Genomic DNA, 25,428 nt, shown 5'->3' on the forward strand with positions numbered 1-25,428 from the left:
CCCCTTCCTTTCCCACGACGCCAACCCCTTTGGGGATACGGGGGGGATACGGGCTAGTGTTTCCGCTGTTTACCTGTGGAGAGTTCCAATTGTTTCCCAAGGAGTATTGTTGTTGAGGGAAGCGTTGGCCACGAAAAAGCCGTTTGGACCCAGATCCTCGTCTTGTAGAGGGTCTTTGTGTAATTTGGTCCAGTGTTTTCAGGGTGTCATGCTCCTTTTTTGCGGTCTCGAGGGCCTCATCGACCGCCTTCCGAAACAGGTTGGATTCTTCCACGGGTTTATTTATAAGTGACGCTTGCGTCTCTGGCTTGAATTCAGAGTTTAGCCATGCATGTCTCTTTAGGAGTGTGCCCTGAGCCAGGGATCGACCAGCCGTTTCAGTAGAATCCAAAGGGTTCCTAAGTATGCTTTGTTTCACCGGTCTGCCCTCAGTGACCGTGTTGAGGAGACTAGTACGTAGAGGTTTGGGAACCTCCTGTATGCCTTCCTGTAGTAAGGCCCACTGAGCATCGGCGTAGCTGGCCAACAAGGTAGTGTTGTTGGCAATACGTGTTGAAAACGCTGCTGCGACCGTTACCCTCTTCCCAAGAGCGTAGAGTCGTTTACCTTCCTTATCGGGGGGTGCAACGCTGGTTGACAAAGGGACCCCTGCGCTCTTTCTTGTAGTCACCACCAGAGATTCTGGGGTGGAGTGACCTCCGATATACAGAGGGTCTGAGGGAGAAGGACGAAAGAGTTTTTCTATTCTTGGGTTAACACCTCTTGTGAGAGCAGGTGTTTATAAGGAGGGAGCCAGATGTTTCTTAATTGAATTGAGGAGAGGAATAGCCTGGCTGGCTGTCTGCTTCTCCTTGAGGATGTCCTCCACAAAGTCAGCTTCAGGGACAGCTTCATTTGTTGCAATCTTAAAGTGTTCAGTTGCTTTACGCAACACTACGTTGAACGTCAATTGATCATCCACTGGCGATGGTTGTTGTCTAGTGGGGTTGGACTGGGGAGAATCCAGAGACAGGGCATCAGGATCTTGTGGATCTGGAGACTGCCATGGTTGAGGGTCACCCACATCTGAGGTCTCCTCCCAGCCCTCTATGTGATCATGCATGCCCTCAGGGTTGATGAATTCCTGAGTGTATGCAGGAATGTCTTCTTCAGTTAGGTCGTATATATCCTCTTCCAAAGAGGGGTCAAAAAGCCTTGGGAATTTTGCTTTGGGGTCCACAGGGCTCTCATCCCGTGGCCTCTTTGGTGTGGGTTGTTCTGAACGGGAAACAAACCTGTCCAGCCTTTCCATGCAGTTTTCAAATTTCTCTCTAGTCCAAACCGAAGACCTAGAATCGTCTAGAGGTGGAAAAGGGTCCTGGACACGCACATCCTTCGTGAAACGTCGAGATTTTTGTCTCAGCGTTGAAGATAGCCCTTCTCGCCCTCAGAGAACTCCTGCTGAGGGACCAACAGAGGTGTGACGTCCCTGTGTCTCTCTTTCGATTTATGGGTGGGTTCCGGTACTCCCCTTAGGGCCATCCTTGGACCTCGGCGGATCCTTGGCCTTTTCCGTAGGCCTCGGAGCATCCCTGGACTGCCGTATCTAAGAATCGGCGGAAACAATCTTTGCTAAGCTGTCATAGACGTCATCCGCAGACGGGAAGGCGCGTAGCTTTAGCCTGCGATTGCAGGGGAGTCTTTTTGGCAGAGCCGGGGCCTGGTCTTCGGTGGCAGCCTTTTTTGGCAGTGCCGTCTTCGGCGGAACCGGAACACTATAGTCACCGGACGCCTTCTTGTGATGCGTCTCGACGGAACCTGGTATATTAGGGGTAGCACCCTTTGTCTTTGATGGCCTGGTTGCTGGGCGCATTTGCAGCTGCGGGGAGGGCTGCCGATCCCGACGGTTGGCAGGTGCCACCGGAACTTCCGGTGTACCTGTTGGCCGAAGATTGACTTGGGGTTGTGTGTTTAGTGCTGCGTACAGGTTTGTCTTGGTCGACGGGGTGCGACTTCCCAATAGCAGTGCCCAAGCCGTGCCTGGCGGGGCCGGGGACGGATGATTAGCGTTCCGTCGAAAGGTCAACCACCTCCGGTTCAGAAGTCCGATAGTCACTGTCGTTGTCGTCACATTCAGTGGCTGCGGCAGCGGGAGAAAACTCGGCCTTCGACATACCGTAGGCTGCCCACCTCTTGACTTTACGCTCCTTTAATGTCTTAAGATGGAGGAGCTTACAAGCCGCGCATCCTTCCTCCATGTGATCGAGGGGCAAGCACCGGTTGTACCGCCTGTGCTGATCTTTCAAAGGAAATTTGCTCTTACAAATGGGGCAAAACCTAAATGGAGTCCTCTCCATAGCTGAGGATGGGTAGAGTGACGAAGACCAAAAGGGAAAGGGAAAGGCATTCTCAGATAGTACGGAAATGTCCACCTCGACCCCACTCTCCCTACAGTGTAGACCGGCGGAAGGCCCGGCCACGTGGTTGGCAGCGCCGACTGGATCACCATCCGTCGAAGTTCTGAAGGTCTTGAGCGGAGATCTGGAACAGCCGTCAAATTCAGGGACAGGCAGGGTGATCTGAATTATTTTATGTAACTATTCGACCAAAGGTCGAGGGGACAATAAGCAATGTCTTTGACGAGCTCCGCATTGGTCAACCAGTTTGCTGGGCAGAGAAAAACTCTGGGGGACCTCGACGCGCGAGGGCTCTTGGGTACACTACACGTCAGGTAGGGATAGTGTTACAAGAACACCCATGTCGACGTCCCCTTTCGATTCTCGAAAGACCAGATGCAATACTCTGCGGTTACCACTGGATGTCAGACCATATGTACAGCATGTCATTCTAAGCAGATTAACAAACATCAGAAGCTAAGTTTTTGCCCTACAGTAGTAGCTCCACCCTCCTCTTTCAGACAGTCCAGTCTGGTGTAAGCGATTCTAGGTTTTTTCCCTTGACATAAGAAATTCATTTATGCCCTACTTGCCCCCTCCAAGAATGGCGTTGGGACTTGTGAAGGCAGCATTTGAAAGAGGAAGAGTAAACTGGGGAGGAGATTCAGTTTGATGGTCAGCCTCCATGCCCAGGATAGGGTCAATTTGGACCATTGTGCCAGATCTTCTTGTATCTGCCTCCATAACTGTGGGTCGTTTGCCTCGTACTCGCTACTAATTGGATCTGTGATCTAGCATGCAGATTTGGGACCTATATTTAACATTCCCTTTGGGGCAGTGCCACAGAGTTCATTTTGAAGCCACATAGCTGGCCAAAATGTGCAAGCAATCCTAAAAGAAAGGGAATGGAATCCTTGGGTTGTACTAAATATGTCATGACTTTATCTGCAAGAAATGCTAGCTTGTAGATCTTCTCACCCACCTGAAACCCTCTAATAAAACTTTCCTCTCTAATCGTAATGGCCAAAGGATCGAGAGACAAGGTAAATAGCAATTGAGATAGGCGACACCCCTGCCCGGTTCCTCTCCCCAAATGGAACACCTCAGACGATACTGCTGACTACCATCGTTACCGTTGGTATCTACCCTTGCCATCCACCTTCTCCCAAAACACACTTTTTGTAGTGTAGATTGAATTGAATATCTTTTGTACAAAGGGCACCAAGACTTATTTTATAAATAAATATGCAGATTGAGGTGAACCAATCACCGCTTGGTGCCTTGCCTGGATTTAAAGAGGATATGAAATGGTTCTTTCCAAGGCGTTCAGTCCTTCCTAGTTGAGCCTTGGTATCTTTATTTTGTGTAGAAAGGAGGTAACCTCCTCCGTGGATATCTTGTCCTCTGCTTCATATGGTTTCTTATCATATCTGCCAAACCGGTGTGATATCTATTGTGGCCAGGATAAGGATTTCCATCTCATCAGTTATTCTCCAAACCGTCCTCTCCGTACTTTGTGTTTTCAACCTGTTTGCGAAACAGGTCCCTTTTTCTTCCCACGGGGGATTTCACGGGGGTCCTATCGATGGGCACAAAAGAGGACTCCCTCCGAGGTGGCAGGGAGACTCTGAGCCCCGAGGTCGCCACTGGTGTAGCCGCCACAGGCTGAGCCAGGGCCGCCGCGACAGTTTCGATAGAGGGCTTGGCCGGATGGATTAAGGCCTTCACCACCTTAGGTGCGCTCACCGCCTTATCCTTGAGGGGGGGGGGAACACTGCCTCGCTCCCCCTCCGATGGGGCCTTCGAGCTCGACCGGGGCCTCTCCAGGAGCTTCGCCGGGTGCTCGGCCTTCCTCTTACCCGACCCAGAGCGTTGGCTCGTGGTTGATGGTGCCGGGGAGGGTGCGCCCTGCCTGGCGCCCGTAGAGCCCGACCGTTCGGCGCTCCCGGTGCCAGCGGACTCGCGGTGCTTTGCCTTGTGTTGGACCCCCGTCGCCGGGGCGTCCTCAAAGGTCTTAGAAAACCGCTCGGATTTCTTCCTCTTCTTCTCGCCTGACGGGCTCTTCCCTTCCAGCCAGTTGGCGAGACGTTGATGGCGGTCTTTCATGGTCCGCTCCGACATGTTGCCGCAAAACGCACAGTCCTTCTCCACGTGCGTCTTGTCCTCATGTAAGCAGTAGAGACAAAAGGAGTGTTCGTCCTCCTTAAAGACGTTCTGCAGCTGGCATCCAGGGCAGACCCTGAACAGCTTTCCGGGCGTCAAGCTTCCCTTCTCCTGGGCCATGTCCGGGCCTGAGAAACTTCTGGAGTCCTCCAAAAGCGTAGCTCGACGAAATCTTCACCCTTGAGGGGCGCAGACGAATCCGACACGGGTCCCCGTTGATCGGATGGAGAGTCGGTGGAGCTGGAGGCTCTTTTGACCGAAAAAACGAAGTTTTTGAGAAAAAACGTGAAAAAATAGCACTAACGCTCGAGAGCAATAGCACGAGGATCCCAACACATGAACGTGCGGTAAAAATCTGAAGATGGCTGCTAGAGGCGGTGCTTAGGTAGAGGGCAGTCATTGGCTGTGGTCAGTATGACGCAGAGACCAGTGATTGGTTATTACTATGAAAGACAGATCAGAAACGAAACTGATACTGGTTTTTTCTTTACCGAGGATTCCCAGCCTGACGACGGGGAATATTCATGAGCATGTGAATCCATGCCAGACCCCATGCTGGAGAAAGGGAGAAGTCGTCCTTGAAGGGCTTCTCTGTTGAGATTAACTTGGCGATTCGGACCTGCAGCAGGGCTTCACCGGGCAAACCATCGGTCCAGGAGTTACAGCAGCCGTCCTCTTCCAGCTCGTCTTCGGGTTCTTTCGTTCCAGTGGTCGACTCTGCCTTTCAATCCAAGAGACTCGCTTTTTAAATAATTTTACCCCATTCATTCCAGCCTAGCTGCCACTCACCCAGCAGGGAAGCTGTCCTTGCGGACAGTCAGCCAGCAATCACGCTAGAGTGCATTTGGGTCTCCTAGGAGACTAAGCCCAGGGTGTTTCGGGCACCTCCCTCACTTCCTGCCCACCCCAGACACTCCGGCGCCAGCGGCGGTCTTCAGTCCTGAAGCCCGCCAAAGGCGTAGGAACAAAAGGGACCAAACCTGGTTTGACGCGCAGAGAAACTCTAGAAGGACCTTTCCAGAAAGAAATGGTGAAAAAAGATGAACGGAACCTGTCTAAACAAAGGGGGCTCAGACGCCATCTTGAAAAACATGGCTCCTGTGATTTTTAGCTACCGGTGTTCACGATCGGGAAAAATCATGGTAGTTTGTTGTAAAACCACTGCCACCAGCCATTTCGAGAGGAAAGGGTAGCATTTGACTGCTACACGAGTGAGTTTCCAGACACAGGGGATACTAGGTAACCCCTCCAGCACTCAATAGTAAGATAGGGTGTGCTGGGTCTAGGAATTTGAAAAGACTAGTAAAGTAAATGTCACTTTACTTACTCTGGGAAACGGTAGTTTATCCCAGAGAAGGTATTTAAACCTTGGGAAAGCCTGAAAGGCTTCCCTGTGCCACTGCACTGTGGGTGCTCTGTGACACATAAAAAAAGATGATGCCTATGGAGCGGTTTAAAACTCCATAACCAAAGAAAATAAACACAGAAAACAAACAATTAAAAAGTTAAAAGCCCCAAAGTTTAGCAAAAGAGCTGGGGATCTCTAAGGTAGAAGGAATTAGCACATTTATGAGAATTCTATGTCAAGACCGGAGGCTCACATGCGTCTTTTTCTTCATTTACTTTACATAGAAAGAGCTCAGCAGCAAGTTTTGATGCGCCCAAAACCAGATGACAACATCCATAGCTGACCAGGGTGCAGAAAAAACATACATGAACAATATTAAAGCTTAATAAACGTCAAAAGCTCTAGTCCATATTGAAAAGTCACTTAAAACATGAAACTCCATTTCCCAGCGAGCTAGGTCCAAGTTCATGAAAGGTCACCAAAACATGTGACTCCAATCCTCCAATATAAGTAGGTAAATCCCTCCAAATAGGGAACAATAGTGTATTTCCCCCTCTTTCTTTGCTGCTCACAGCAAGAGATAAATTCATTTCATTCTATCATTTGTCATTATGTTAATTTTGTTAATAAGCATATATATGTTATAGATCATTAATGACCGTTTTTTATATAATATTACTGGCGTAGCTAGCGCTGTGTATTTCATGATTGAGGTGTTTGTTTACAGAAGCGCATTGCGCGTAGCCAGAGTGATTGTTCGCTCACTTCTGAGAATGCGTAGTGTTTACCTTTCGCATTCCGACGCCCGATTCTGCCTTCAGGCCAGTGTCAGGCACTGCCTTTTCGTATCGGAGCTTGGCTCCGGTGTTGCCCACAGCTGATTTCTTTCATTTGTCGCAGCGTATTCCGAGCGGGCGACATTACGAGCAGGGACACAAGAGGGAGCTCTTGCTTCCTCTTGGTCCCTTCTACTCTGGCGCTCGCATCACGTATTTCCATTGATTTACAACGGATTTTACGAGCGCGAGCACCAGAGTGAAAAGATTACAGCAATCTGCAGCGTTATCAGTGTTTCTTTGGAATTATATATTTAAAAAAAAGAAATTCAAAAAGGAAAGAAGGATTATTCCTTATACACAAAGAGTGGGTTGGAGAGAAGGCAGTCAAAATCACCCACTACACCTAGAAAAGAAAAAACAAAAACAAAAAAAGTTCAAAAAGGTGCAAATAATATATATTGCAATGGCAGCTCAATACTCCCTGCATGCAGATCAAGCCTGGTCGTAGGAGGAGGGTTAGGAGTTCAACTACGTGGCTATGGCAGACAGTTTCAAGAGGATTTTAGGATCCTCTGTAGAAACTACTATAAAGAAAGCGGTCTGCGATTTGCCATTACCCATTCAACACCATTTAGACAGCATGGAGGAGCAATTACAAACAGTGCCTCAGCTGGGAAGGAAGAAAACCCAAAAGAGAAAGCACCCGACAGATGGGGGATGTACACCGGCTCATAAGAGTAAGGACTCTTACTCCCCCCCCCCCCCCATCCCCGAGCCAGCCTGAGCAAGCCACAACTGCCATCTTGGACGCCTTCTACAGGCTTAAAAAAGCCTTTCTTACTAGGAAGGAAGCCCCTTCCGATAGCATACCCTCTCACCCCGAGAAAGACAATGCGTGTGGCAGACCCTCGAGCCCAGAGGAAGACCAACAGGGAGATGATGACGACTATATTCAAGGGGAGCGCCAGTATGACGACCAGACCCCCCCTATCCTCAGAGGAGGATGAGCATACTGTAGGGTCTAGACCCACTACCTCTGGGAATATGGCAGTCCCAATTCCCAAGCAGGTATCTGGAAAACATCCCACTCTTGCGAGTATGTTCAATCCGGAAGATTTGATCCACCTCAGGTCAGACTGGGAACCGTCATCAAGAGCTACAGAATACATTAAGGCCAGACTGCATCGGTCACTGGAGAAAGAGGTCAGAGCCCAGCTCCGCTCTGAGTGTCCTCAGCAGGAGATTCCCGGCAAGGTGGCTTTGACACCTGAATTAGACATCAAGATCATCACGTTCCTAGGGAAGAACGTTAAAGATCTAAAGAAGGACACTGACAGGGCCTGGTGTTCTTGTGAAGACAAGGTCCTTGACATCACAGGACCCCTGGCAAAGATCATGGATCTGGCCGAAGAGGCCATTGACATGGGCAATCCGATTGACCCCATTATTCTGGCAGGTTGGTCCCAAAGGGCACTCTGCATTCTAGGGAATGCCAACTGTGCCATTTCTACGGAACGCAGAAAGAGCATTCTACTGAAAATTGACCCAAAATTGGGGGAGTTGGCAGACTGAGTCGGGGCCAGCAGCTCAGGGACTCCAATTTGGAGATCCCTTTGTTAAAGAAATGTTAAAGTTCATTGGTACCTTCACTGCCCTGGACAAGGCGCAACCCTCCATTAAAAGAGTATTTGCATCCAAAATATTTTACCGGGCCGGACGAGGCAGGGGTCGCTCCTCCGGACGATACTCTTGACAGGAGACACCAACATGCAAGAGATCAACAATTCCTGGCAAGAGCGTTCAGAAACGTTTGTCCCTTCCATGGGTAGATGAAGAGGAAGCCGCTGGAAGAGAGCATTCAGATATCATGCACAACAGCCTACAGGTCAGTGCAAACCTAACAGCGCCACAGTCACCCATAGGGGGGGAGAATAGCTCTCTTTGCGCAGGCCTGGGACTCCATCAGGGGATGCCTGGATACGAAGCCCAGCGCAAGGTTTGCGTCTAGAGCTTTTTGCTCAGCCCTGCCAAGTTTATCGCCCCGCGCAGATAGTCATGTCCGAAGAGGACGCAGCAACGCTAGAGAGCGAAGTACTTCCGCTCCACCAGAAGAGGGCCATACGCCTGTGCTAGAGTCCGGGCGGTTTTTTCAGCCCTATATTTCTGGTTCGCAGAAAACAAAAAGTGAGCCCAGTAATAATTCTCAAGGCGTTGAACGACTTCATAGTATACCGCCATTTCAAGATGGAAGGGATCCACATGCTCTGCGACATCCTGAGACCAGGCGACTGGCTGATTCGCCTAGACCTCAAGGATGCTTATCTGGCAGTACCCATTCATCAGACACAAGTAAGCTACCTCAGGTTTACTTGGAGGGAGCAGGACAGGGAATGCACAAGCTTGCCCTTCGGGCTCTCTTCGCCCCCCCCCCCCCCCTGGGCATTTACCAAACTCCTACGGCCAGTCGTGGCTCATCTCAGAGAAAAAGGTGCCAAACTGATTATATATCTGGATGACATCAATGTCATGGCTCAATCCCAGGCTCTGGTTCAACAGCAAGCCCGTCTCGCCATAGATCTCTTACACAACCTCGGTTTTCTCATCAATTGGGAAACATCCGTTCTTTGCCCCTCCAGGAAGCTAGAATTCCTGGGATTCATTGGGAACACAGACCTCGCAACTCCACCTGCCTATCGCCAAGATACACGCCACGCAGCGGGAAATTTGCAGGCTGCTGCAGAGGAATGTCATCTCCCTTCGGGAGTTAGCGATGGTAATAGGCCTATTGTTCCTTTCCATACAGGCAATATTTCCGGGGTCCCCTTCACTACCGGGAATTACAGAGGTTGAAAGGCAGTCATCTCAGATGCAGCCTTTCCTACTCTCAACGTCTAACTATCGCCACAGGCAAGGACAGAGCTAATCTGGTGGCTCACACATATGGAAGCCTGGAACGGCAGGGCGATCTTCGGGTCCGCCCCGGATATAATAATAGAGTCTGACGCCAGCCGCCCAGGCTGGGGGGCGAGATACAGCGCAGTGGCCAAGGGGGGAACTGGGTCCGCTCAGGAACTGAATATGCAAATAAATGGCCTGGAGCGTCTAGCAGGCTCCTTTGCTGTGCTATCTTTCGCCAGAGGCAGAGTGAGTTGCTGTATCTTACTGAAGATGGACAAAATGTATGCAGTAAGATACATCAATCATCTGGGTATCACCAAGACAAGACTGCTAGCGGAACTAGCCAAGGATTTTTGGCATTTCTGCCTGGAACACCGCATTCTGTCACAGACCCACCTTCCAGGTCTCAAACGTTATTGCGGGTTGGCACTCCCGCCACTCCACAGACTACAGCGATTGGAGACTCGACACAGAAATGTTCTGCCGGCTCCAAGTAGTAAGGGGCCCCATGACCAAGGATCGCTTTGCCTCCCGCCTAAACACACAGCTGCCAGAGTTTCACAGCTGGAGACAGGACCCAGCAGCCGCAGTGACAGATGCATTCCTACAGCAGTGGACGGGGGAATTCTTTACACCTTTCCCCCCCTTCACCATGATAACGAGGACCCTGACGAAGGCCCGTCAGGAACAAGCAGAGCTGGTCCTCAAAGCCCCGATCGGGACATCTCAGACCTGTTATCCAGTTCTTCTGGAACTTTCTTTGGATTTTCCAATCCTTCTACCCCAGTCTCCAGATTTTCTAGCAGGTCTGGCGGGCCAAACCCACCCCCTTCTCCTCAGTGAGTCTTTAATCCTAGCGGCCTGGAGGATTTCAGGTCAAGATGGAGTGTCCCAGGCATCTCTCTCGGGGCGGTCAGCCTCATTGAGGAAAGTTGACCCCCCACTACATACAAGAGATAATCTAACTCTTGGAGCACCTAGATTTGCTGGTGTTTGGACCGAGAGCTCCATCCGGTTTCAGCACCTATAGGAGAAATTCGAACTTTCTGGCTTCATTAGTAGAGCGGGCCTCGGCTACAGGACGGTTAACGCCTACCGCTGCGCAATTTCAGCCAGCCACGATCTAGTGGAAGGCCTACGAGCAGGCGAACATCACCTAGTGTGCAGGCTGGTTAAGGGCATCCGCCTCTCGGTACCGCCTCCGTCCCGTTACAACACTCTATGGGACATGATCATAGTACTAAATCTTTTTCTTTCCTGACCTCCTAACAAGGAGTTATCTCGCACTGCCTTTTCCGGTAAACTCACTACGCTTTTATGCTTAGTCTTCTGCAGAAGAGTCTCAGATGTCAGAGCGTTCGATCTAGCAGGTAGGCCCTTTTTGCCTGACGGCATAGTATTTCATGTATCCGGGAGGACCAAATGCAATTCTAAAGTAATTACATATCCTGCCTTTACAGAACCACCTAAACTCTGCCTCGTCAGGTGCTTGAAGGTCTACGAGGAGGTGACCGCACCAGTCAGGACTTCCCCCTAACAGGCAACTTTTGACAGCACTTCTTAACCCACATAAGCGGTTTCTGCGCCAACACTGGCACGCTGGGTGCGCTGGACACTCTCCCAGGTAGGAATAGATATGGGCCTCTTTGGCTCTCACTCCGTGAGAGGTGCTATGGACTCCAAAGCATTTCAGGTCAGAGTTCGATTAGAGGACATCATGAGGATGGCCAACTGGGCAGGCAAGTATCTTTAAACAATTCTACCTGAAGCCGGCAGAGCAACCTGCATCCGTAGTGGTAAGTAAGCTTGAAACAAGCATAATGTGAGCCTCCAGTCTTGACATAGAAGAATAAGTTACTTCTTACCTGGTAACGTTCTTTTGATGGGATGTTCCTCCGACGTATTCCTCATCTTTGATAATTCGTCTCCAGCTTGCTGGCCTCGGAAAAAATTGGGCGCTGCACATCGACATCTGTCGAGTTGGTGTCCCTCGACAGCCACCGTATCGGCGCCGACGTCACCATGCCCATAAATAGCCACGCGCAGCGTCCATTGCTCAGTTCCGTTTTGTAGCATAAGATATGTCATGCATGAATTGGTTATTGACCTTGAAGGAGCGTAAGCTGCAACCACAAGGGATGTATTACTGCGGGGATGGATGGGATGGGCGATAAGGAATACATCGGAGGAACATCCCATTGAAAGAACGTTACCAGGTAAGAAGTAACTTGTTCTTCGGAGCGATTGTGTCCTCCGACGTATTCCTTATCTTTGATAGACTCCCATAGCAGTGGTGTGTAATTGGAGGTGGGAGTAAAAACGCCATGTTTCCCTTTAGGAATGAACAGAATGTAATACGGCTTTGCCAAACCTAGTCTCTTGACTAGAGGAGGAATCCAGGTTGTAAAATCTTGTGAAGGTATGTGCGGACGACCATGTGGCAGCCGCACATATGTCTCGAACCGGAACCCCTCTTTGGAGGGCTGAAGAGGCTGCGATACCCCTGGTTGAATGAGCCCTAAGATTTTGAGGAGGCTCTTTCCCTGCTAATTTGTAACATTCCAGAATGGCCAAAATAATCCATCTGGAAATGGTCTGTTTTGTTATCGGTAGTCCCAATTTGTGCCCTGAGTAACCTACAAACCAGTTGGTCTGCTTGCCTAATCCTAGCAAGTCTGCTGATGTAAAAGCTTAAAGCCTGCCTTGGGTCCAGCCTGTGTAGCCTTTCTTCTTCTTTCCCCGGAAGTGGAGGAGGATAGAATGAAGGTAAGGTAATTTTCTGGGTGATGTGGAATTCAGAAACCATCTTTTGGAGGAAATTAGGCTTCACCTGTAGGACAACTTTGTCTTTATGAAAAATTGTATGAGGGGGTTTACAAGATAGAGCTTGTAATTCACTCACCCTTCTAGCAGATGTTAGTGCCACTAATAAGACAGTTTTAAGGGTGAGAAATCTTAACGAACAAGAGTGGAGTGGTTCGAAAGGAGTACCCATCAGGAAATTTAAGACTAAATTTAAGTCCCATAAGGGAACTTGGAATGGTCTTGGAGGATAGACATTAGTTAATCCCTTTAGAAATTGTATTACTAAGGGTAATTTGAAATACGATGGCTCCTCTGCAGTGTGCTTGAAGATCGATAGCGCTGCGAGATAGCCCTTGATAGTGCCAACTTGAAGGCTTGAATTTGCCAAGTAGAGTAGAAAGGATAACACCGTTGGTGTACCACATGAAAAGGGGTCGATATTCTCTTCTCTACACCAGCTGCAAAATTTGTTCCAACGGCAGCGGTATAAAGACTTTGTTGCTGGCCTTCTGGCCGAAAGCAACACCTCCATGACGTCATCAGGGAGATCCCAATCCTTGTATCTCAACCTTTCAGAAGCAAAGCGTGAAGGTTGAGGGTTCTGATGTCTGGATAGAGAACCTGACCTCCCTTCTGTGAGAGAAGATTCTCCTTGAGTGGAAGGCGAATTGGAGGGCAGATGGACATGTCCAGAAGGTCCGGGTACCACGTTCTCCTGGCCCAGTCTGGTGCAATTAGGATCATGGTCCTCTGGAATCTTCTCAACCTCCTGATCATTTGAGAAATGACGGGGACTGGTGGAAACGCGTACAGGAGTGGAAACTCCCAGTCCACTACAAACGCGTCCCCTAGTGCTCCTCTCAGGGGAAATTCCCTTGAACAAAACAGATCGCACTTCCTGTTGGTACTGGCGGCGAACAGATCCACTTGAGGGGTTCCCCAAAGGGCGAAGATCTCCTGAAGGACTTCCTGAGCTAGTTCCCACTCGTGGGAGACTGTGCCATGCCTGCTCAGAGCGTCCGCCGTCAAGTTCTTCTCTCCGGCTAGGTGAGCTGCCGATAGAGAGATTCCTTCTTGAATTGCCCAAAACCTTAGCTACATTGCGTCTCTGCACAGTGGCAGTGATCCCACGCCTCCTCTTTTGTTGAGGTAGTGCATGGCCACTGTGTTGTCCGTCATTATCAGGAATTTTTTTCCCTGTACTGATGGCAGGAAAGCTTTTAGCGCTAGTCTGATGGCTCTCAGCTCCAATAGGTTGATGTGTAGTCTGGACTCCGATGGAGACCAACGACCGCTGATGGTCAAGTCGTTGGCATGGGCTCCCCACCCCGTGACTGTTATCTCCGGCCATGGTTGCCAAAACAGTTCTCCTTTCAAAATGTTCTCTCGATTAGCCCACCATTGAAGGTCTCGGGCTACCCTGTCCGGAATCTGAAGGAGATCTGTCATTTTTCCTGAGAACTGCGACCACTGAGTTCTCATTCTCATGCGAGCCTCTGGCACAAGGAAGATGCAGGATGCCATGAGGCCTAGCAACCTCAAAAAGTCGAAGGCTGGGAGATGTTGGGCATTTTGAAACTTGGTGACCATCTGCAGAATATCTTGAGCCCTTACCTCTGGTGGCGAGGCTTTTCCCAGAGAAGTGTCCAGGACCGCTCCGATGAACTGGAGTCTCTGTGATGGTATCATCTGTGACTTCTTTAAATTGAGGGAGAAGCCCAGTTTGTGAAGGAAGTGGCAGACATAATCTTGCTGGCTCTGAGCTTGTTCCGAAGAGACAGCCCTGATCAGCCAATCGTCCAGGTAGGGGTAGACGTGAATCCCTCCCCTCCTTAGACTTGCTGCCACTACCAACATTAACTTGGTGAAGACCCTTGGGGCGGATGTCAGCCCAAATGGCAGAACTCGAAATTGATAATGAGAGCCGCCAATTGTGAACCTCGGGTATTTCCTGTGTTTGAGATGGATTGGCACATGGAAATAAGCATCCTGGAGGTCCAGAGATACCAGCCAGTCCTGGAGCTGGAGGGCCTGAAGGATCTGAGAGAGAGAGTTACCATCTTGAACTTGTCCTTCCTGAGGAACTTGTTCAATTCTCGTAAGTCCAGTCCTCCGTCTTTCTTCGGTATGAGAAAGTAGGGGGGGGGGGGGGGGGGGGGGGAGTACCAGCCCTTGTTCCTCTCCGCTACAGGTAACAGTTCTATGGCACCTTTCTGTAGCAGGTCTACAATTTCCTGCAAGAGGAGCGGATCTGGAACTTTCAGAGAGCTGTTCCCCGGTGGATGACTCGGAGGGATGCGTAGAAAAGGCAGGCAGTAACCTTGGGCAACTGTCTGCAATGTCCAAGCATCTGACGTAATAGCCTGCCATTCCACCAGATGTTGAGGTAACCTGGCCCCTACTGGTGTCTTGTGAGGAGAGTCCTCAGAGCAGTTTGGAGGCGGCTGATGCAGATGCCGAGGGTAAAGAGGGACCTCCTGCTGCTGCGGCTTTTGTATTTTTAACCCGTCCACCTCGGGTGAATTTTTTCTGACCCCTTTGAACCGGCTGTCCTCTGCCTCTTCCGAATGAGGAATAGAAGCGAAAGGACTTACCTCTCCAAGAGGTTCATGAGGGGCGATATGGCGTCTGACGGATTGCAGCTCCCAGGGATTTTGCTGCTGCCTTTGATGATTGAAGCTTTTCTAAACTGTCATCCGCCTTCTTACCAAACAAGGAAGAGCCGTCAAAGGGCATATTCAAGAGTCTGCTTTGCACATCTGGAGCAAAACCAGACTTCCGCAACCAAGCAAATCTCCTGGTTGTTGTACTTGCCGCCATGGCCCTGCTGATGCTGTCAGCAGAATCGATGCCAGTTTGAAGGGATTCACACATTGCGTCTTTACCATCCTTAATGATGTTTAGGAACGCTTTTCTTTCTTCTCCCTCCGGGACGCAGTCAGCTGCTGATGAAGCACACTCCCAAAGTGCGTGGCTGAACCTTGCGAGCGTACAGGTAGCATTGATGGATTTCAACGCCATGCTACATGCAGAAAATACTTTTTTGGCCATAGAGTCATATCTCTTGTCATCCCTGTCCTGTGGAACAGTAGGGTAAGCCGATTCACTACCTGATGAAGTTGCTGCCTGCACAACCAGACTCTCTGGAGTTGGGTGTCTGAATAAATATTCAGGGTCAGCAGTAGACACCCTCTACTTGGCTGATAATTTTTTGTTAACCGCCGGGATAACCTCAGGGGTTTCCCAGTTTGCCAATATTTTCCTTTGTAATGCCGCATGAAATGGCACCACAGGATCCTCCTGTGGACCTTTAACCAAAATGTCTGTGAGGTCGTCTTGCTGAAAAGCAGGTGAGGGTGTAGACCACCCCATAAACTCTATTATCCTTGCCATCAAGGTTCTATAAGGGGTTTCGACATGTTCCCCTGGGTCTGGTTTGGCAAATTCCACTTCTGGGGAAGTGTCCAACTCACTTGCTTCATGTAAGGATTCTTGGAGGTCCTTAAACCTACTTTCCTCAGAGGTAGATTCCTCTGGTGCAGGAGTTGAAGATTCCCTGCAACTCAAAAGGTCTCTCCTGATCCGAATTCTCCCCTTCTTCATAAATAGATGCTAAGGCTCTAGAATGATTAGGTCTTGAAAATGGCATAAATCCAATTTCCAGAGCAGAAGGGGCCAAATTCGTCATAATTGGCTGACAAAACGTTGAGGTCGTCGACGCAGACGTTAAAAGGCTTCGAAGCCATCGAAAAAGGCGTCAAGAAAGTTGGTAGAGGCCTCGAGGAACTCGAGAGTATCGGAATTCTACTCTAGGTTGTCGACGAATGTTAGGGAGAATTCTCTGTTTAGGCTGAATTTCCTAACCTAGTGAGTCCCCCAGCAGCTTTGCTGGATTTCTGGAGTTTGTTTTTTTCTCCTGCTAAGAATGAGACTCTTTTTCTCTCACTCTTGGACATGATTTATGGTGTTCCTTTGGATGATAATGTGTTTCATGGGCTATGGGGTCTTTTACTCCATAGAGTCTCATTTTTCTTATGTGTGTTACACAGCACCCTCCGTGCAGTAACACAGGGGTGTCATAGTGACCCCCTAACATAGACTCCATACCCTGGGACCGACTACTGTCTCCCAGGGCATGTAAAGTCACCATTGGCTTTGCTAGTCCCAAATTATGAACAGAAACCAGTACAAATCATCATATTGTGGACGTACTGGTCGGGGCAATTCGATTGCCCCGGGGTCTGTTGTTCGAAGGGGCACGTCTCCGTCCCCCCTGATCGAGTTTCGGCTGGTGGCAGTGGATACTACTTTTTATATTCGACCGCGAATATATCTGTATGGGATTTTCCCATTGTTCGAGGCTACCAACTTTAATTATTTAATCCTTATAGCCTCAAACATACCGCCGGTTTATTTATTTAATATTAATTCACCGGTTGTTTTTTTCTGCCAGAACTCGGTTTTAAAATGGCGTTTGTGTTCGCCTCTGTAACTCCAAACCAAAGGTCAAGCCCTTTGTTCCACTTTTTGGCGGGCTTCTCCACAGAAGCCTCCAAAAGTGGTGCCACTCTTTCTGGGTACCACAGGGGGTGTGGGAGGGGGTTTAGGCACCCTGGACTGAGTTACCTTGATAACTCAAGTTGCACTCTGGTGTGATTGGCCCAAGTGGTGAGCCGGCCGGCTCACCACTTAGCATGTTTGATTGACAGCTAGGCTGAGTGGATGGGGGTGTGCTGCATAAAAGCAGGGCTTTTGGGACTGGAACTTCAGAAGTCGCCACAGGACCTGAAAATCCGACGAGGGAGAAGCTGAGCCGACCTGCTACGACGACACCACCGGTGGAGCACTGCTGAACCGGCTCACCACTTCCCAACGACAGAGAAGATCTCCCGGCTGGAGAGTCTTCTTCCCCTGACTGGTGGGCACAACCAGTTTACCTTCTTTTTCTCGCATCCCAGCACGTCTTGTGGTCAAATTGCCCGTGCCAAGCACCCCGGCAACCAAATAGCCACTTACCACTGGACCGCGAATAGAAGGACTGCTCCTTTTAACTGAGAACTCCGCGGCTGGTTTCTTCCCTGGCAGTGCAACGGACTCCTGCTTTCCTCCCCGACGAGATCCTCACTTCCCCCGAACGAAGCACCGACTTGCACCCGCTGCCAGGAACAACTGCCCCCGCTGGAGTATTCTCACCATTTTAAGGTACTGTGTCCGCCAGGCCTCCCTTTCTAAAGATTGCTACAAGGTAAAAATAATCCCTTAACCTTCTGGACTGGGCTGGCCGCCTTGACCATCTAACTGGTCCCTTTCTTTTTGGTCCAACTCTTTCTGAACTTATTGCGAGACTTTTGGGCACTTTGAACCGTGTCACCTTGGACACATTTCGACCGGAGCCTCTTAAAGTGGGTCTGGCCTTGTTAACTTTGACTTTACAGTTTTAACCTGCCTTCTTCTCCTACTGTGTTCTTCCGAAAGTGTTGGGATCTGTTTCTATCTTTGCTCTGCCTTTCTCTCCCTTTTAAACCGATTGATTAGAGTGCCATCTTCGTTAAGCGCCACCGCTGTCTGAAAATAAGTGTTGCTTTACTTAAGACTTGTCTAACTAATCGTTGAAGGGAGTGTATATCTTTTAGTGACCGTGTTTTTGAACTGCTTGATATTAGTGCCAGTGTGTTTTATTAGATGTGTTTTTAAATAAATAATTATATCTCTTTTACACCAAACTCTGGTCAGTGTTTGCATGTTCTACTGTGTTCTTTTGACCTATTGTGAATACTCTGTATACTGCCTAACTCTTCTTGAGGGAAGTCTGACTGCTCAGCCACAGCTACCAAGTGAATCTGTGTGGTACAGACTGCTACCAAATGGGTTTACTGCCAAACACCTGTAGTCTTAAATCTTTTGCAGTGGTCCCAGAGGGAACTGCACAGGTTTCTGCCCAACGACATTCTCATGATCGAGGCTCTGGGTATGGCCACTGGCTGTGGGGTGGCCGTGGGTTTGTCGTTTCTTGGCGTTGATGTCGGCGTCGAAGACGGCGTCAAATCGACTGACCTGTGCGTCGAAGAACCCTTCGATAATGACCTTGCCTTTACTCGAGGGTTCGTGACGCTCTCGAGTAGCTTCTTTCTCCGGGTGCTGCAACTCGCAGCGTTTTGATTTTTTGGGTCTTTCAAACAGGGCATCACCCTCAGCAGCCTTTGAGGGGGTCGAGGCCGCTTTCTCGAAGACGCTAAGCATCTTTTTCCTGAATTCCTCCCACTCAGCCTGAGAGCTATGTTTTGTGGGGCAGGAGACCCTTTTCAGGGAAACGGAAGAAGACGACGACGAGGAAGGGAATCTTTGACATCTCTTTTTGAATGCTTAGATCTCGAAGAGTGATGGGAACTGCTTCGAGACCTAGAACGAGAATGTCTTTTGTGATGGCGAGGAGACGAATGTCTCGACTCCGCCGAGGAAACTTTCTAAGAAGTTTTAACTGCCTTACCTCTCTCGAGTTTCCCCTTACGCTCCTTCAAGGCTTTCGCCGTCATGGACATGCAGTCCTCGCACTCCGAACAATGGTGCTCGATTCCCAGGCACCACAAACAGATCCTGTGAGTATCCGTCAACGACATTTTCTTTCCACAGTCTCGACATTTTTTGAAGCCGGACTGTGGAGTTGTCGGTTCGGATGAGGAAGCCATCGAGTACGAGTCGGTATTCGAGGAATAATGAAGTATATTTGACTGAAGAACTGAGCAACGATATTCCGAGGCACCACGATGCGCAGAAAAACGGAACTGAGCAACGGACGCTGCGCGTGGCTATTTATGGGCATGGTGACGTCGGCGCCGATACGGTGGCTGTCAAGGGACACCAACTCGACGGACGTTGATGCGCAGCGCCCTCTACTGAGAATTTTTTTTTCCGATGCCAGCAAGCTGGAGACGAATTAATAAAGATAAGGAATACGTCGGAGGACACAATCCATCATTTCGAATAAAGATTTTCCAGAATAACTTCCTTGTACAGTCTTAATTCTATTGAAGACACGCAGGCGAGCATTATCCTGCCCGGCTAAAGAAATATAGGGCGCATACCATGCTTATGAATTATTGTATTACATGCCATGTAAGAGTTGTTTAATGGAATGCTGTTTTTCTCTCCAGCCCTTGTATACTGAATAGGGTTAATATATACATCAGATAACCCTTGATTCTTTTCTTGTTTTTCTTAGCGACTTCAGACAAGCCAACCTGATGTGCTTTAGATTTCCGCATACGTCCACTGCCAGCAACTACAGTTTGACATTCCTCTCCTTGGTTTGATTCTAAGTTCGCAGTCTCGAAAGAGGGGGAAATACACTATTGGTGCCTATTTGGAAGGATTTACCTACTGCTATTGGAGTCACATGTTTTGGTGACATTTCATGAACTTATACATACTGCCCCCTTGCCTCCATACCGTATGGCAGACTGCAAAGCATGAAGACTAACTGTAAGGATGAGCCTCAGTTAACATCAAAGAAGATTCTTAAAAACTGACTACCCAAAAGCTGCATCCGATAGGGAATTGGTGTTCGTGCAGTAGTGTCTTCGAAAAGCAGAAGGACTGGAATATGTAGCAGTCTTACTGTTGGGATCTCAGGAAATTGGTTTGATACGACAGTTGGAGTCTTAGGCCGCATGGTTAGGTAAGCCATGAGGATTCTGTTCCTGCAAGTTGAAACATTCCATAATAGCCAAAACCAGCCACCTCACAATAGAACCTTTAAAGACTTATCTGCAAAAAGTAATAAACTATTTGATTTGCGGAATTCTTAAGTACAGGCCAAATAAAACAAAGGCCTTCCTGATAGCCAATGTGTCCAAAACCAATATGCTCCGATGGGGTGCGGGGGCACAAAGTAAGTGGGCAGGCAAGGAAACATCTTGGTTGATGTGGATCAAATACTACTTTGGGGAGAAATGCCGGAAGAGTGAGTAACGCCATCTTTTTCTAATTGTTAACAGTAATGGGGTCACTCGCAAGTTAACGCTTCAATTTCACCAACTCTCCTGGCAGATGTTATGGCCACAGAAGACAGTCTTCCACGCAGCTAATTTTGTATCTGCCAAAAGCAGGCATGAAAGGTTTGAGCTAAAGCTCCAGCGAGCACAATAAGAAGTGGTTTTCTCACTGGCTATGTGGAAAAGCCTAACAAACCCATCCAAATGCCTTTTAGCAAGTGGACTGGATGAAAAGGAAATGTTCACTGGCAAAGCACCAATGGGAGCCAGGTAAGTTAAGCAAGTGTCAACTTGCACAGACTCTCAGCTCAACAAGTCGTCTAGATGACAAGTTATCAGTTTTATGCTTCAGCTGATCGTCCAGTGGCAAAAACAAGTTTACTTACTCTTATACTGGCTGTGTGCCGATGACTTCCTGTCTGCTGTGTAATTTTTGAATTCTCCCAGGAAATGTACAGGTGGGGAAGAAGTCTATTCCTGAGGAACCAACATGCAAGGTTAGCACCGATGGCAGGAACGAAGAAAAATTCCATTCTGCTGGTAGAGCTGATCCTGCGACCCGCGAGGAAAGACAGGAGCCCAAGACAACAGACGTAACACATCTGAGAACCAAACTCTTGCTGGCAAAAAAGAGGCTGTGAGAATTAGTGAACATCTGAAATCTGCGGAAGGGCCTCTCGATTAAGCTCCCACTGGTGGTCCCTTGCATTGAACCTGCTCAACCTGTCCACCCCAGTGTTAGTGTCCTGTGAGGTGAAACCCACAGATACATTCCCTGCTAAACACTACAATCCCACTGTCCACAGCAAATAGACAGGGCAGGTAACAAGGTCCTTCCTTGATTTTAGATGTAGAGCATTGGGGTGGTACAGTCTGTCAGGATAAGTACCACTCTTGGAAAATTGGAATAAAGGAATGGAATTCACTGACCACCTCCTCGAGTTCCAGGTTACTTGTAGACAGATGAAGAGTTCTCGGCCAGAGACATCTCCCAGCCACCCAGGGAGGAATCAGTCAATTGTAGAGGTGGGGTGCTTTCAAAAGGACACACTCTAGCAAGTTCTGCCTATCCTGCCACCAAGGGAGATTCTGAATTGTGAGTTCAAAAAGGAAATCCTAGCCAATGGTCTGCCAGTCTCTTGGAACCTGGACTCTGCCAACTGAAGCTATAACAGTTTCATCAGGAGTCGGGGAAGGTGCACCACAAATAGCCATGAGGTACGACAGTTCCTGTACCACCTGGGCTAATATATAAGATCTGTTCAGAAAATATCAATGGCAGTCTACCACTCTCTGGAGGGGGAACCACTTTAGCCAGGATGGGGTCACCAACGTAGGTTTATGAATGAGAGTGCCAACCCTTCACGAAATTGGAAAAGTTTTTGTTCAAAATTTGGTTTCACAATCATAAACAGACTGCGTTATTGACTCCTGTAAAGCTCCCCTCTCAAACTGTAACACATGCAGACATGTTTCAAAGCACTAGCCACAGCTTTTATGATTGTCAAGAACATCTGAGGCCCTGAATTACCACTGAATGGAAGAACAGTACTCAAGTAGTGATCAAACATCAAAATCCTCATATTTCGGTGCAGTAGCGCTTCAGGCAACTTTCCCACCATATGGACCCTCCTCCTGGAAAAAAAGTGATGCTTTTGTTTTTGAACCGGTCCTGACTTTTTACAGGGAAGTGAAGCTTTCAGCTTCACTCCCCTGGCCTTTTGCTCATTTGTCATGGGGAAACTGATCAGTCCTTCAGACTATCAGTACTGTGAAACTAGGTTTCCCTTTGTCTTTATTTTTTACTTGTTTGGGTAACTTTTTAACAGTGCACACAGCACTTTACCATGCAGTGCAGTGGGGATACTGCATGGTTTCACCCTAGTCTTTTACACTTGGGATTTTTGGTTACTTATGTATGTGCCTAAAGACAAGATGGTGACAGCAGATACATTTTGACAATCCCGCACTATTTTTAGTGTGCACATTCGCGTTTACCGCATCTGGCTACTAAACGTGGTTATTGCCCTAAAATGGCTGTACCACGAGATTTATGGTTTGTTCTTAGGCCCTATTGTTTCTTGGCCTTCTTCCTGCCTTCTCAGGTCAGGAAATCCATTATATGGTCATGCATTTGCCTGGGAAAGCTGCTGTTTTCGTGGACTACTGCATGCCATGTGTGTGCACCAAGCAAGTGGGTGGGACAGTCTTGTCCCACTCCACATCTGTGGTGCCAGAGTCTGAAGGGAGGGGGAGTGCAAGAGTGAAACCCACATTGGTCCCCGATTGGACCACTGCTGGCTGTTTGAATGGTGCAGATTCTTACCATTGGTGGTCTTGGACTTGCTTCCAGCCAGGATTTAGGATAAGGAGTACACCTGGAGCCATTTCTTCAGATTAGTGTTGAAGCCAAGTATCCTGTCTAGAAGAGCAGCCGACTGAAGATCCGTGGACGACTCCCGAAGAGGCCTGGCATGAGCCCTGGGAATAATCCCTGGACCACTTGGTGGACTGTCCAGCTCTGCAGTGGGCTTCCTCGACAGAAGCATCACCATTCCAAGTTTTTGTCCAGAACTTCGGTGGTCACCAGCTCGTGCCACAAGTCGCTTTACTACTAGGTTTCATCTTCTCCAGCATCACAGGATCCTGTCCTGGAAGGTGTGCTCCGACTAGGACTGGAGAGATGCCTGCTGTTGCCCGCGTGCAGCGACAGTTGCTGGAACCAGCCTCTCCAGTCTGGTAGAGTGTCCTGAAGAAGGCTGCATCCGTGCCTGCTGCATTTCGTCGTTGCTAAGGTTTGCACTCCGCTCCTGGACCAAACCAAAAGAATTGTTGCACCCGCATCTTCTGTCACACAACAGGAAAATCTACCTCCAGCGACACCCAGTCGACCTGCCTAGTCACTTGGGAAAATCAAAGTCAGGGCTGGGGAGTGCGAGTACTCAGAAATCCTTCAGCGGCCCAGTCTACCCGATAATAAACCTTAGAATACACTAATATATATAACATTTATTAGATTCCACCGCTTTTTGATTGTTTGATCCAAAAGCTGTTCTAAAGGATAGGAAAATAAACTTACTTACCGGTTGTATTATGGACAAGTTCTGGAACATTTTCCACCACCACAAGAACTTCCTACATCTGTCCACTCTAATAACAAGAAGTTTTGTGTCTTTTGAGCATAAGGCCCGATTCAACATAGGGATTGGGCATATTTTTTTACGTATATGTTTATAATGTGCCGAAAGAGCTCGGGCATCGGGGCGCAACAAAGACACAATGGGAAAACCAAAAAGACAGGACAGTGGTCAATTAGGAATTTACAGAGTTAGGGTATCATTCTTGTGAACTGGTTTTACTTACTGCTTCACCACTTAACTAGTTTCAGTTGAATAGGATATTATATGTATTTCTACAAACCTAAGGTGACTGCTTATACGTTTGATAAACGAGTGTTGTGCGATGTTGTACTTGCTTCTTTTTTCTACTGTGTTTCTGGGCTTATAATAGAGTATTTTTGTCTTGCCCATCAAAAGTGAATTACTGTGTGATTCACTGTGTGGACACGTTGTGGACCTCTGACCCCACTCTTTCTCATGAGACTAAGCCTAGACCACTCTCCATGCTTACCTTGATTCTGTATGGCTAACCTCTCAAAGTATCCCTTTTCATCAGAACTCGGATGGGTCTTTATCTGTCCACCAGGCCAGATTGTAGAAATCCATTTTAACAGCAAAGCCAATCCCCTGTACACAGGGACTCTGCAAACTGGACTGGCGTAACCAGCTTGTATTTTTCTAAGTGAAGACAAAGAACTAGGAAATATTCAGTACTACCCCTCCGGTCCGCATGGTTCTTCTTGGGCGTTGCTAATATGGGGGATAAGCAACCCAAACTGTTTGTAGAAATACCATGAAACCACTGAAATTAAACAAGGGGTCTGAGAAATGGGGGACGCTATGCCTCAGATTCCAGTGCTCATCTGCTGCCGATTGGTGTCTCTCGGACACGGAGAGCAATAACACTGCATTAAAAAAAACAAAAATTGCAATATACTTTTCATAAGTTTCCATTCATATTATAAATGTATAAATCATGTTAAACAACGAGTAGCTTATTACAAACAAATTCCATATGAAATCTAAAAACACCTATAGCCACATTACAGCTTCACTTACAGTGAGATGGCTGAAAATGAAGAAGCAGGCAACTTGGGGCACAAGATCCGCCAAATGTCAAGGCTCTACTGAGAATGACGGTGGCTGCAGCCAAGAAGCACAGGAGAGAGCTGGTCAGTCCACTGGCTCGTACAGTGACACTTCCAAAGGCTTAGCAGCCATGGATACTGGAGCAGGAAGGGGGTCAAAACTGGTTGTTCCCACTGGTCATGTAGTCAAAGCTACAAAGGCCATGAGATCAAAACAGAGAAGAAGGGTTTACCCGGGACAACACTGGAGTCAATGCTGGTCAGCTGCAGGCGTCCTCCCCAGGTCATCAGCAGGTGCTCGTCTTTACGGATGTTTTGGTTCCAGCGATAATCTGATGAACAGTTGCAAGAGTCCTCCTTTTATCCTAGATTCAGGCTGTATGCAATCCCATTGAAACAGCTAGTAGCTATCCAATCACGGATACCCACTAGTCACCCCACTGCCCAGCAACACACACTCTGGCTCCAAAGATGCTGATTGGGACTAAACAGTCCCAGTCATTTTCTCTGGTATACACACAGCGCCCCTTAGCCTGAGAAAGTCACAGCTTCCCCGGGATAAGGGATTTCCATACAAAGCATTTCCTGACCTGAGATGTCAGGAAGAGGGCCAAAGAACAGTATGGCCAAAGAACAAGTGAAACTTTGTGGTACACTCACCTTAGGGGGCTGGTCACCTTTATTAGCAATTTGCAGTAAGTGTTAAGGTGCTTGAACAAAACAGCAAAACAACTGTAAATATTTAACAGCTGCCACCAGCTTGTCTGAGGCACATATATATGAAAAGTAAACAAAATGCCATTATATAAAAGGATAGGACAGAAAGTATCTTAACAGCACTTCTCTGTAAGGGGATGTGTGC

The 25,428-nt window shown here is 48.4% G+C and overlaps 1 protein-coding gene across 2 annotated transcripts in view; it reads right to left on the minus strand.

The window, feature by feature from the left end:
• ATF7IP2 (activating transcription factor 7 interacting protein 2) overlaps positions 1 to 25,428 on the minus strand; it is a 763,479-nt gene that overhangs the window by 353,774 nt on the left and 384,277 nt on the right. The gene's annotated exons all lie outside the window — the stretch shown is intronic.

The sequence above is a fragment of the Ambystoma mexicanum genome, chromosome 2q (assembly GCF_040938575.1).
Source record: "Ambystoma mexicanum isolate Mex_15411 chromosome 2q, UKY_AmexF1_1, whole genome shotgun sequence".
Lineage (NCBI taxonomy): Eukaryota > Metazoa > Chordata > Amphibia > Caudata > Ambystomatidae > Ambystoma > Ambystoma mexicanum.